General features: G+C 35.5%; 1 long non-coding RNA gene across 2 annotated transcripts; it reads left to right on the forward strand.

Moving 5' to 3' along the window:
- The first annotated feature begins 2,516 nt into the window (after positions 1–2,516).
- LOC145637979 (uncharacterized) lies at positions 2,517–5,729 on the forward strand. 2 transcript variants are annotated; one of them, XR_014114570.1, is made up of 4 exons: positions 2,517–2,753; positions 2,841–2,957; positions 4,630–4,770; positions 5,352–5,729. It is a non-coding gene; the product is annotated as an uncharacterized LOC145637979 (long non-coding RNA). The 2 variants fall into 2 exon arrangements; XR_014114569.1 differs by having other exon boundaries at positions 2,841–4,770.
- The last annotated feature ends 4,825 nt before the right edge of the window (positions 5,730–10,554 follow it).

Genomic DNA, 10,554 nt, shown 5'->3' on the forward strand with positions numbered 1-10,554 from the left:
CCACCCGAGCGCGGTTGCCGCTGCTTAAAACCCTTTTTTTATTTTTAATTTAAATAAAAACAAAACATATTTCGTTAAAATTAAATTAATCTTAATGTGGTCCAATTAATTTAAAAATTAAATTATATTCAATCTTGAAATTAGGGTTCTTCATGAAATTAATCCTCAATTTAATTTAACTCTTAAATTAAATAATTTGATCATGAAAAATTCATAATTTAACATGAAATCAAATAGATTAAATTCTTTAAACACATAACTATCGAATTAAATCAAAACCAAAACACAAATTTCACAAATTAGGGTTTAGGGTTTCAAAATTTTCGAAAATTATGGTGGGGGTTTCGAATTTTTTGAGTGATTAGGGGCAAAAATCGGCTCTCTTTATGGCTAATTTGGAGCAAATTAAACAACTTTTAATGATTCTATATTATTAAATCACATTTAAAATAATAATTGACCCATAATTAAATTATTCTCCCTCCTAATTGAATTAAAATTGTGGACTATCAAAGAATTAATATTCAATATATGTACATGCATAGGCTAACTGATACCACTATAGGATTTTATAGGTACGAATGCGGAAAACATGAATCATATTCATATAGCACCTAATCCCAAGATCATGCATAACACATAAAGAATTAGAATTAATACCTTTAAAACGTGATTCCACGTGTGATCGAACAAGAACAAGGGAGACAAAGAACCTCACACGTGATTCCTCTACTTGGTCCATAGGCACGGATTAAGACCTCCACTAATGCTAGTTAGTTGCAATTGAACCCTTCAATTTACCTTTTAAGGAAAAGAACGAGCTACGAACCAATCACGAACCACCACACGCGTCATTAAGGGTGGCCGACCGTGAGTCCAAGGGGGGGGGGGGGGGGGGAGGAAAGCGACATGTGGATTAGAGAGAGAGTGTGAGGGTTTTGGGATTTCTGGTTGCTTGATGCATAATTAACTGTTAATTGTGTTGTATTATACAACCCTAGGCATGGTATTTATTTATAGATATCATCTCTAAATAAGAGTCCATGACAAAGCCCAAAACCTAACTATAATCTAACTATGCTAGCCCAATCCAATTCATGATTAGTTACTTGTTCATAAGGCCCATAAATAGGTCTCTAACTTGCTTAACCCAATACCTTTGTGTGTGACCTCATAGGATCCATTCTAGTGGGCTTTGGACTATTTAACTAGCCTAAAGAACATTGATCATAGTCTGGCAACAGATAATGACGACCTAAAAGAACAAACTTATTATCTCCATAATAGTGATCCTTGATATATCTAGTAATTGCACTTATCGAAGACAGAACTATTTCAGCTATGTCAGAAATTACAGCAATGCTTTCAAGCATGCAAAAGCACATGGAGAGTAGGGATGCACAAATTGATTTGATTATAGCTCATAATAAAATCATGGATAATCAAATTGCGCAGATTTCATCTACCCTACAAACCTGTCAGTAGGGAGCTCTACCATCGTAACCAATCTATCCTACAGATCATGCCAATGTAATCCCTCTAAGGAGTGGTTCACATTATGATGGGACTCCTATGCCCAAGGATGATGGACCTGTTGCTAATCCTGATTCCCTTGTACCAAATGCTAATCTTACTAACCCTTCAGGGCTACAAAAAGAAACTAACCCTTCTAATGTTTCTTTGCAGGGTTAATCTCAAGACAAGGGTGGAGATTTGCAGAGCCCAGTTATCAAACTACCATTTCCAAATAGACATTTGAAGAGTAATTTTGATAAGCAATTCGGTAAGTTTTTGGAAGTTGTGAAAAAGTTGCAGGTAACAGTTCCTTTCACTGATTTAATCACTCAGTATCCTACATATGCTAAATTTATAAAATATATTTTGACTAGGAAAAGGGCCTTTGATGATGTAGAAACTGTAGCTTTTACAGAGGAATGTAGTGCTTTATTGCAAAATAAATCCCCTCCTAAATTAAAGGATCCGGGTAGTTTTTATATCCCTTGTCATATTGGTAATGTCTTCATCGATAAAGCATTATGTGATTTGGGTGCTAGTGTCAGTGTTCACTAGTGGAAAAATGCTATTAGCAGCACCCTATTAGCAACAGGCGCTAATCACGCCAGCTACTAAAACACTAATTGCAACTGGCTTAGAAAAGGCCAGTTACAAATACTATGTCATTAGTAACTAGCGTTGTTATCAGTGTTGCTAATAATTGGCGTGTAAAAGTTAAAATTAATATTAGCAAGTGGCCTATTCAATGCCAGTTGCAAATATTACGACATTCGCAGCTGGCATAAAAATGCACGTTGCTACTAATATTTTAACTTATAATTAAAATTTCTATTTGCAGCCCTCCTAATTTACGCCCGTTACAAATACTTAGTCAAACTATCAAGTTATATTGACCAAAATAATTACAAATGGCATGATAAGGGCCGCTACTACAGGGGTGAGGGGTCTACAGCTTAAAAAGTACTCGTATAATTATTTGTCTTTTTTTTTTCTGCAACTTCTCTCTCCTCTTTGTTCTTCTTCATCTTCTCTTTGGGTCTGACAAGTCTGATTTTATGGCCTTGAATCCCATCAATTTTTCAATCTCTTTCTCTATTTATGCTGCTCTCGATTCTATATTCGTTCTAGACATGCTAATTTGTTGCTTTTTTTGGCAAACTGATTTTTTTCGTTGAGTTGCGTGGAACTAAATTGATGCAACATTCAGAATTGATTCAGATTTAGGGGTTTTAATTCTTGTTAGTCAATCGTTGATTTTTTGTGTTGATATTTAAAATTACGATGATATTTTTGGCTCATTATTATTGTTGTTGTTCTTCGTCTAGGGTTTGGCGATTTCATCGTTCGGCGGCTACTTTGCTGCTCAGCATGTCCCTTGCTCAGATCTTGATATTTGGTGGGTTCTTAACGCTTTTTTGAACAATTCTTGTAAGCGGTATCAGGTAATTGATTTGTGAGACTGATATATGATTTGTTTTGTATGTGAATTGGTAAATTGTTAGGGTTCTTCATTTTTTTGTGGGTTTATTTTTTAATATTTTGCAATTTGGTGTGTTTTAATTTTAATAATTTATTTCCGTGATTATGCTTCATTGAGTGTTGGCAGATCCAGTGCCTTTAGTTTCCTAATAGGCTCCTACCATGTGCTTGACGAAGAGCTTTCATCTTTCTCTCCCATAAATTATACTTGCCTATTTTTAGTGATTTCTGTTAGTATCTCACCATAAAGATGAATGTTCGAGGGTCATTTGTTGGTAAATTAGCGAGATTTCGGCCTAAGTCAGGGTGGTTGTGTACAATGCGTCGCTGATCTAAGAACTAACCAAAAATATCAACCCTATGTTAGTATTGATGAATCTAAGTGTTGACACTAAGGTTATTAAATTAAATGAGATTAATTCATAAAAAAGAGTCTTGATGTTAAGTTTTAAAGAGGAAATATCTCAGTTTCTTACTCATTCTATTTATGCTCACAAGCTATTGAAGGTCTTGATATAAATACACACTTTATATATTAATGATTAATGAAGCTACTTAATATTGGCCCTTGGTATACAAATTTAAGTGATTCTTTTACGAGTTTTGACACGAACTTACGAAGAGGAGCCACAGTCAATTTCTGTTTATCGACATAAGCTAATGAAAGTTCTAAAATAGTAGATAACTAGATACATGTATATAAGGAGACTACATTATGATGACTAACCCCTCTAAAAATCTGACGTTGATTTACAAATTGGATGGCTTGCTTGTTTACAAAACAAATGGACTTTAGAATTCAATCTTTTGTTCAGGCCTTATCTTATGGCTACTAGAGTGCCAGACACTAGCAGCTTGTGTTAATAATTGCAGCAGCCTCAGCCTTCATTGCTGTGAGCTTGTTAAGCTCTCTCAGATCAACTTCTTCAATACTTGTCTAGTGTTCCCTGTTGTTAGAGCTTCAATATTTCTAGTCTAGTGTAGGATCTATGGAAAAGGTTGGAGTCAAAGTTAGAGCTTATTTTCTATCCACCCCCCATTTTTGTTTCATGTACTCGTTTAATCTGCATTATGTATATTTTTGGTTTGTCCTTGGGTGATGCATTATGTGGACTTCAAAATCCCACAGGGTTAAATGGATATTTTATAGTATATTGAATTTCTGAATGGAGTCATTAGATAAGGTGAACATATATAAGAAGCAGCAACTAGCATAGTGATAAGTATGGTTTTAAATGCTATGATGTTGAACAGGATAATGGATGGAAGATTGATACAAAAAAATTGGTATCATTTAAAAAATTACTAGATTTTTTATTAGTATATGTTCATTATTAATTTTTGACATTCTTATTCTCAAACTAGCAGCCAAGTGGCCTTTAATTTCATCTAAGAGTTGGGGCTAGTTGGCTGCGTGGCTTATGTAAATCTTGTGGGCCAATCCATTTAATATCATCTTTTAATCTTGTGATTATCATATTGCTTTGTATTTCATTATTGGTGATTGTCAAACTACCTTATCTCACTACTTGATCTCATTTTAGTCTAATGTTCTAAGAACATAATTCAACTATTCATGCCCTTACCTGTCTGATAGTGTTCAGTGTGTTTCATGTGTTATCATGCTTGCGCTAGAAGGAACAAATAGGAGCATATGTGGTACTCGTGAAGTTGTAGAATGTGTTCATAAATTTGTTCAATCTGATGAATGTCTCCTACAAAGAAGGCTGGCTACATTAGCCTAAAGAGAATAAATTGATCAGCAACCCAAACAAAGTAAGAAAGTTATTTTAGTAACTTTTGTTTGTCAAGCTTATGGGTGATGACGTGATGTGCTTTGGATTTTTTCTTTACCATATACGGATTTGATATTATTCATATTATTTATTCTATTCAGAAACTTAATACTCTTACTAAAACTGATCAAATTTTGTGAGCATGATCTTAAATATCATATTTGTAATTTGATCTGCATTGACTGAAACTCCAATGGGTTACTGATTGATTTTCCGTTACTTGCTATTTTCTTTGCACTTTACGGGTACATTCTCTAATACGGCCTATTCTTTTTTCCTTTTAAAGTTATCTGCACAATTGAAATGATACGTGATTTTAATATGGGGACTTGATTCAAATTCTCTGATTGCATTTTTTTTTTTAATTATTTTCACTTGTTGAGGGTGTGTGAATAGATTTTTTTTTTTATTATTGGACCGCATAATAAATATTAGTTGTGTATTTTTCTTGTTAACAACCTAAACTTTGAACATCCAAGCTCCTTATATTTTATTGATTTTAGTTATGTTTCGATGAATTTCTAATCAATTGTTGTTTATTGTTGCTTTTATAATTAATAGGAAATTCCTTCTTGTTGCTGTTGTACAATACTGCTACACACTTTGCTGTTGTGTTTCTTTAGTTGCATAAGCTGCTAGCCTAGTCCGTCTATTGCATACCATTTAGCACGTAGCAAGAAGATTCAACAGTAGGAGCTTGCAAAACCCAATTGCCAGAAAATTCAAGGGGTTATATTGTGAGTGATTAAAATTTACTTGGATGTCTAGACAACATTTAGTTTTGTAAGAAGATGAACATTTAAGTATTTAACGATTTTGTTTTTGTGTTTTTTTAGAAGCCTTGTATTATAATTTTTTTTTTTGAGGGAATTATATTTTTTAGTTTGTAATTAATGTATACTTCATAAATAACATAAATTTTGTTAAAATAGTATATAATATAGTTTGTGTATCAATTTGGAAAAAATTTCAATTTTTTTTTAAAAATGACTATTTGTAACTGGCGTAGTCATTAGCCAGTTGTGAATAGTTTTTTTTAATTTAATAATAAGAGTATTAGTAGCTGGCCTAGTACTATGCCAGCTGCGAATAAACACTATTAGCAGCTGGCCTTATATTATGCCAGTTGCGAATAAATACTATTAGCAGTTGGTCTTATATTATGCCAGTTACCAATAAATAGTATTAGCAACTGGCTTATTACTACGCCAGTTGCAAATAAACGGTATTAGCAGCGAACACATGCCAGTTGCAAATAATATTCTCATTTGTAGCCCCCGCAATAGCAGCCCCACGTGCCAGTTGCTAAAAGCCACTTTTCGTTAGTTGCTAATAGCGTTTTTTCTAGCAGTGGTTATGCCATCGTCTGTGTGAGCTAAGCTTAATATGGGTAATTTGAAAGTTAATAACATTACTTTATAGATGGCAGACCGTTCTGTTAAATAACCATTAGGTGTTTTAGAGGATGTTCCTGTCAGAGTTGGTAAATTTTTTTATCCTTGTTGATTTTGTTGTGTTAAACATGACTGAGGATACATAAATTCCCATTATATTAGGTAGGCCTTTTCTCCATACGGCAGGAGCCATTATTGATGTAAAAAAATGGAAAACTAACCCTTTTTGTAGGAGATGATAATATCACTTTAATTTAGGGAAGGTTTTAAAAGGACCTATGCTAGAAGAAAACTGTTGCTTAATTGATGTCATTGATATGATGTATGATATTTGTGAAGAAAGCTTACCACAGGTTCTTGCATGGGATCCCTTGGAGGAAGTTCTTTGTGGAGATTTATCTGCAGGTGATGCAAGTATTTGGAGCACTGAGGTAGATGCTATTAAGAAAGCTCTTTCAGTAGAAGAGCTTGATATAAAAGAGAATAGAGGATAGATTTCTAAAGAGAGAAAGAGTGCGTGGGTCCCTCTCGAGCGTCAGCTTGAGCCTCCATGGCAGTGGGCACCAGAGCTCAATCTTCTTCGGAAATTGTGCAAAATCAACAGAAAAACACACAGAAAAGTAGGAAAACAAAGAACTCAAAGGTAAAATCGAAGGAATTATCGGAATCAATGGAATTGAGTTTTAACCCAGAAATTGAGGCTTTTATGGAAGAACAAATTCTTTCTCCAAAGGCATCAATGGCGGACCTGCAACAGCAATCGGAGCTCCGATAAACATTTTCGGGCTGGATTGGTGCTATTAAAAATAGTTCTTAAAAGCAAAGACAACACTCAGGTATTGATGTTAAAACCCATGATCTCAATACCCTTGTTTGCATGCTAATATTGCCAAGAATCTGCAATCTGATCTTCCGAATGCGAACAATGTGGAACTAAATACTGAATTAAATGCTGATGTTGAATTGAATGTTGACTTGAAAAATAATCTTGATTCGATGCTTGCTAGTGATAATTATTGTGTTAGGATTGAACTTGAGGATATTCAGGATGAAATTGAATACTGGAATTCTGCCATAGTGTGTTATGTGTGTGGAGAAAACCCCCCTTTGACTGTAATTGAGGGTTTTTTTCGACGCATTTGGAACTCAATGGGGGTTGATAAGGTTTCAATGCTTGAAAAGGGGATTTTCTTGGTCCGGTTTCATAATATGGAGAACAGGGATAAGGTCATTAATGGGGGTAGGATTTTCTTTGACAAGAAACCTGTGTTTGTTAAGGCATGGGAACAAGATATGGAAATTTCAAGGGAGGATTTTAAATTCTTACCTATTTGGGTCCAAATCTGGAACTTAGACTTCAAATATTGGGGAGAAAAATCCATGAGCAAGATTTTGAGTAAGCTTGGTAATTTCATTAGAGTGGATCAGGCAACTGGTAATCGTGAGAAACTTCAGTTTGCCAGAGCTCTAGTTGAGGTGGGAGTTTCTCAAGATTTCCCTAAAATGATTGAATTTGTTATTAAGAAGGGTTACAGGGTGGAAATTAAACTAAAGTATGACTGGAATCTTATAATTTGTAATACTTTCAATCTCTTGGAGCACTCTCAGGAGAAATGCAGGAAGAAGAGTAGGAAGCCTAAGAAACAATGGGTTCAGAAAGGGGATCAGAGGGCTCAGGTAGTTCAACCGACAGTTAAGCCTACTATTGAACCTCCTAAAGTATGCTATTGAACATGTTAGCATAGGAAGTCCTAATTGGAGTGTAAGGCTTATTACTCCTCTTGGGTGTATCAATTACTTGGAGAGAAAATGCCTTCTTCTCCATGGGTGGAACTTTGACATGTTTTCTTTGGACCACCTTTTCTTGTTTCTTTGCGAATTCAATAGCTTCACGCAACAAGTATATTCCCTCCCACATTGATCGTATGAGAATCCATACTTCTTCCCTAGTTGCAGGTTCTTGTTCGGGAGCGAAATAATTCATGGCATCGAAAAAGGTTTCCTCTTCTTCTTCAATAGCATGAACTTCTTCAACTGGTTTGATGAGGGATGAGGGATCAACATGGTATTCCTCATCAGAGATAGCCAAAGAATCAGACAGTGGTGCATTGTTGATGCTTGGCTTCTTGCTTGCAGGGGGCAATGGGAGTTTATTGTTGTCAATCAAATCTTGGATAGCTTCCTTAAGCTTCCAACAATTTTCAGTGAGATGGCCCCTACCTTGGTGATACTTGCAATGTGCGTTGGAATTCCAGTTAGCTGTCCTCTTTTTGACAGGTGGGTCCCCAAATGGTCCAATGGGAGTTATAAGACCTTTTGAATGTAATCGATCGAACGCGGTGCCATAACTCATACCAATAGGAGTAAAGTTCCTCCTAAATGGTTTCTTTTGTCCTTGGTTGTTCATGGCATGGACTTCACTCAAGTTAAAGGTGCTAAAATTATTTGAGTGGGTGGTTTTGGAAGAAGAAGGATTGTCGTTCTTCTTACCTTTCCAGCCACTGTTGGAATTATTATTAGCAGCTTTTTGCTTAGCAAGGTCGTCTTCAATGTTAATTCCAATATCATAGACGACCTTAAAGGAATGCAAATTGTTTTGATACTTAAGATATTTGGAGTAATTTTCTTGGAGGTTCTTAATGAACATCCTCACATATTCCTTTTCACTTGGTACTTTAATCATCCTAGCGGAAGTTTCTCTCCATTTATTGAAGAAAGAAATGAAACCTTCATTCTCTTTTTGCTCAAGTATTTCAAGTTCTCTATGATCAGTTTCAACTTGGATGTTACATTTATACCTATCAATGAAAGAGTTTACAATAGATTCCCAAGTAGAGGTTTTCTCTTTGTCAAGGGAAAAGAACCATTGTTGACAAACGGTTTCAAGAGATAAAGAAAATAAAGAATGAAAGACCTTCCTATCAATCTTTTTAATATTCATCACAGTCTTAAAGGCTCTTAAATGGAAATAAGGGTTGTCTGTAGCCTTAAACTTTGGGATGTCGTTGGCATTGAACTTCTTGCGGAAGAAGCTCCTTGTCCACCAAGACCCCTTGTGAGCTAATGCCCTGGAATCTGTAGTCATTGGAGATTTTTCTCAAGCTTTCTTGCATGAGCTCCATTTGTTGTTGCTTCATAGGGTCATTGATTTGGATGGTTAAAGTCCTCAACACCTCAGTAACGCTAGCCATTTTCTTCTTAAGCTCTTTGACTTCTTCTTGACTCGCCATTATCTTCTTAGCTTTTCTTTTCTAACTGACTAGTTTATCAAAGAGTTGTACTTGAACAAAAAGGTTGTCTTTGATTAAACGCCTTCCTTTCTTGACCACGCACTGTAAATTAAACCATTAATTTGTTTTAATGACTTGACTCAAATTGACTTTGACTTTACTGGTTTATAAAGAAAAAAGCAAAAATAGGGTGCATATTTTTGGGAATCAAGTATATGGGTTCAATTAAGTGGTTTAATTGGAGGATTAATATCCGACTTACCACCCTAAAAAAATGACGAAAAACACACGCATACAAGACTCTCTAGACATGGTCAAAGTGTACATTCATATTAGTGTGTGCTTTATTTGTGAGTGCAAGTGACTTGCTTTGACCTTTGTATATGACCATGGGACTAAGTGATTAGACTCAATTAAGGACTAAATATGGTTACTACCATTAACAAACTGATCAAATTGATTAATAAATTGTTTAATTAGACTCGTCGTGATGACTCGAGCAAAATACTGAACTGTCGCCAAAGCAACAGGACTGTCGCCGCACACTGCAGTGCAGCACCAGATGACAGAGTTGTCGCACGGCGTTGCACAGCAGCATTTGGCGCTGCAGCCCAGGTTTTTGCACCATTACTGGAACATTAAACTCGGACTGCTTTCAGTATTTTTACTCTACGGGAATAGGCCTAAAGTCGTACTAAGTCAGTTTTGGTTAATTTATTAAACTTTAATTAGTTAAATTAATTAATTATTAATTTATTAGGCAAAGTCATTTTAGTCATTAATCATTTTATTTATACTTAATCACAAGTCAAACAAATGGTTAGGAAAAACACATAGAATATGCACAACAAATAATGCACAAATAGTCAAGTAGGCACAATATGATGCAATGAGTTTGTAACCTAACCATGGTTCTAGTTCTCTAAAGTTCGGGATATGGGTTAGTCAAAGAGGGTCCGTGGTTATGAGTTCAGATGCACCGCGCGGAAGACTTACCCTATGAAGGGTTGGTGCGTGCATGTGGATGGGATCCCGCGAGTTAAACTCGCTTCCATGGTTTGGTGAATTCAACATTCTCGGATGTACCCTTTGTTGCTTAGAGCGTTCAATCAGGTAGATGGAGCATGGATTCCCAGAGGG

This window comes from Chenopodium album, chromosome 7 (assembly GCF_948465745.1).
Source record: "Chenopodium album chromosome 7, dcCheAlbu1.1, whole genome shotgun sequence".
Classification (NCBI taxonomy): Eukaryota; Viridiplantae; Streptophyta; class Magnoliopsida; order Caryophyllales; family Amaranthaceae; genus Chenopodium; species Chenopodium album.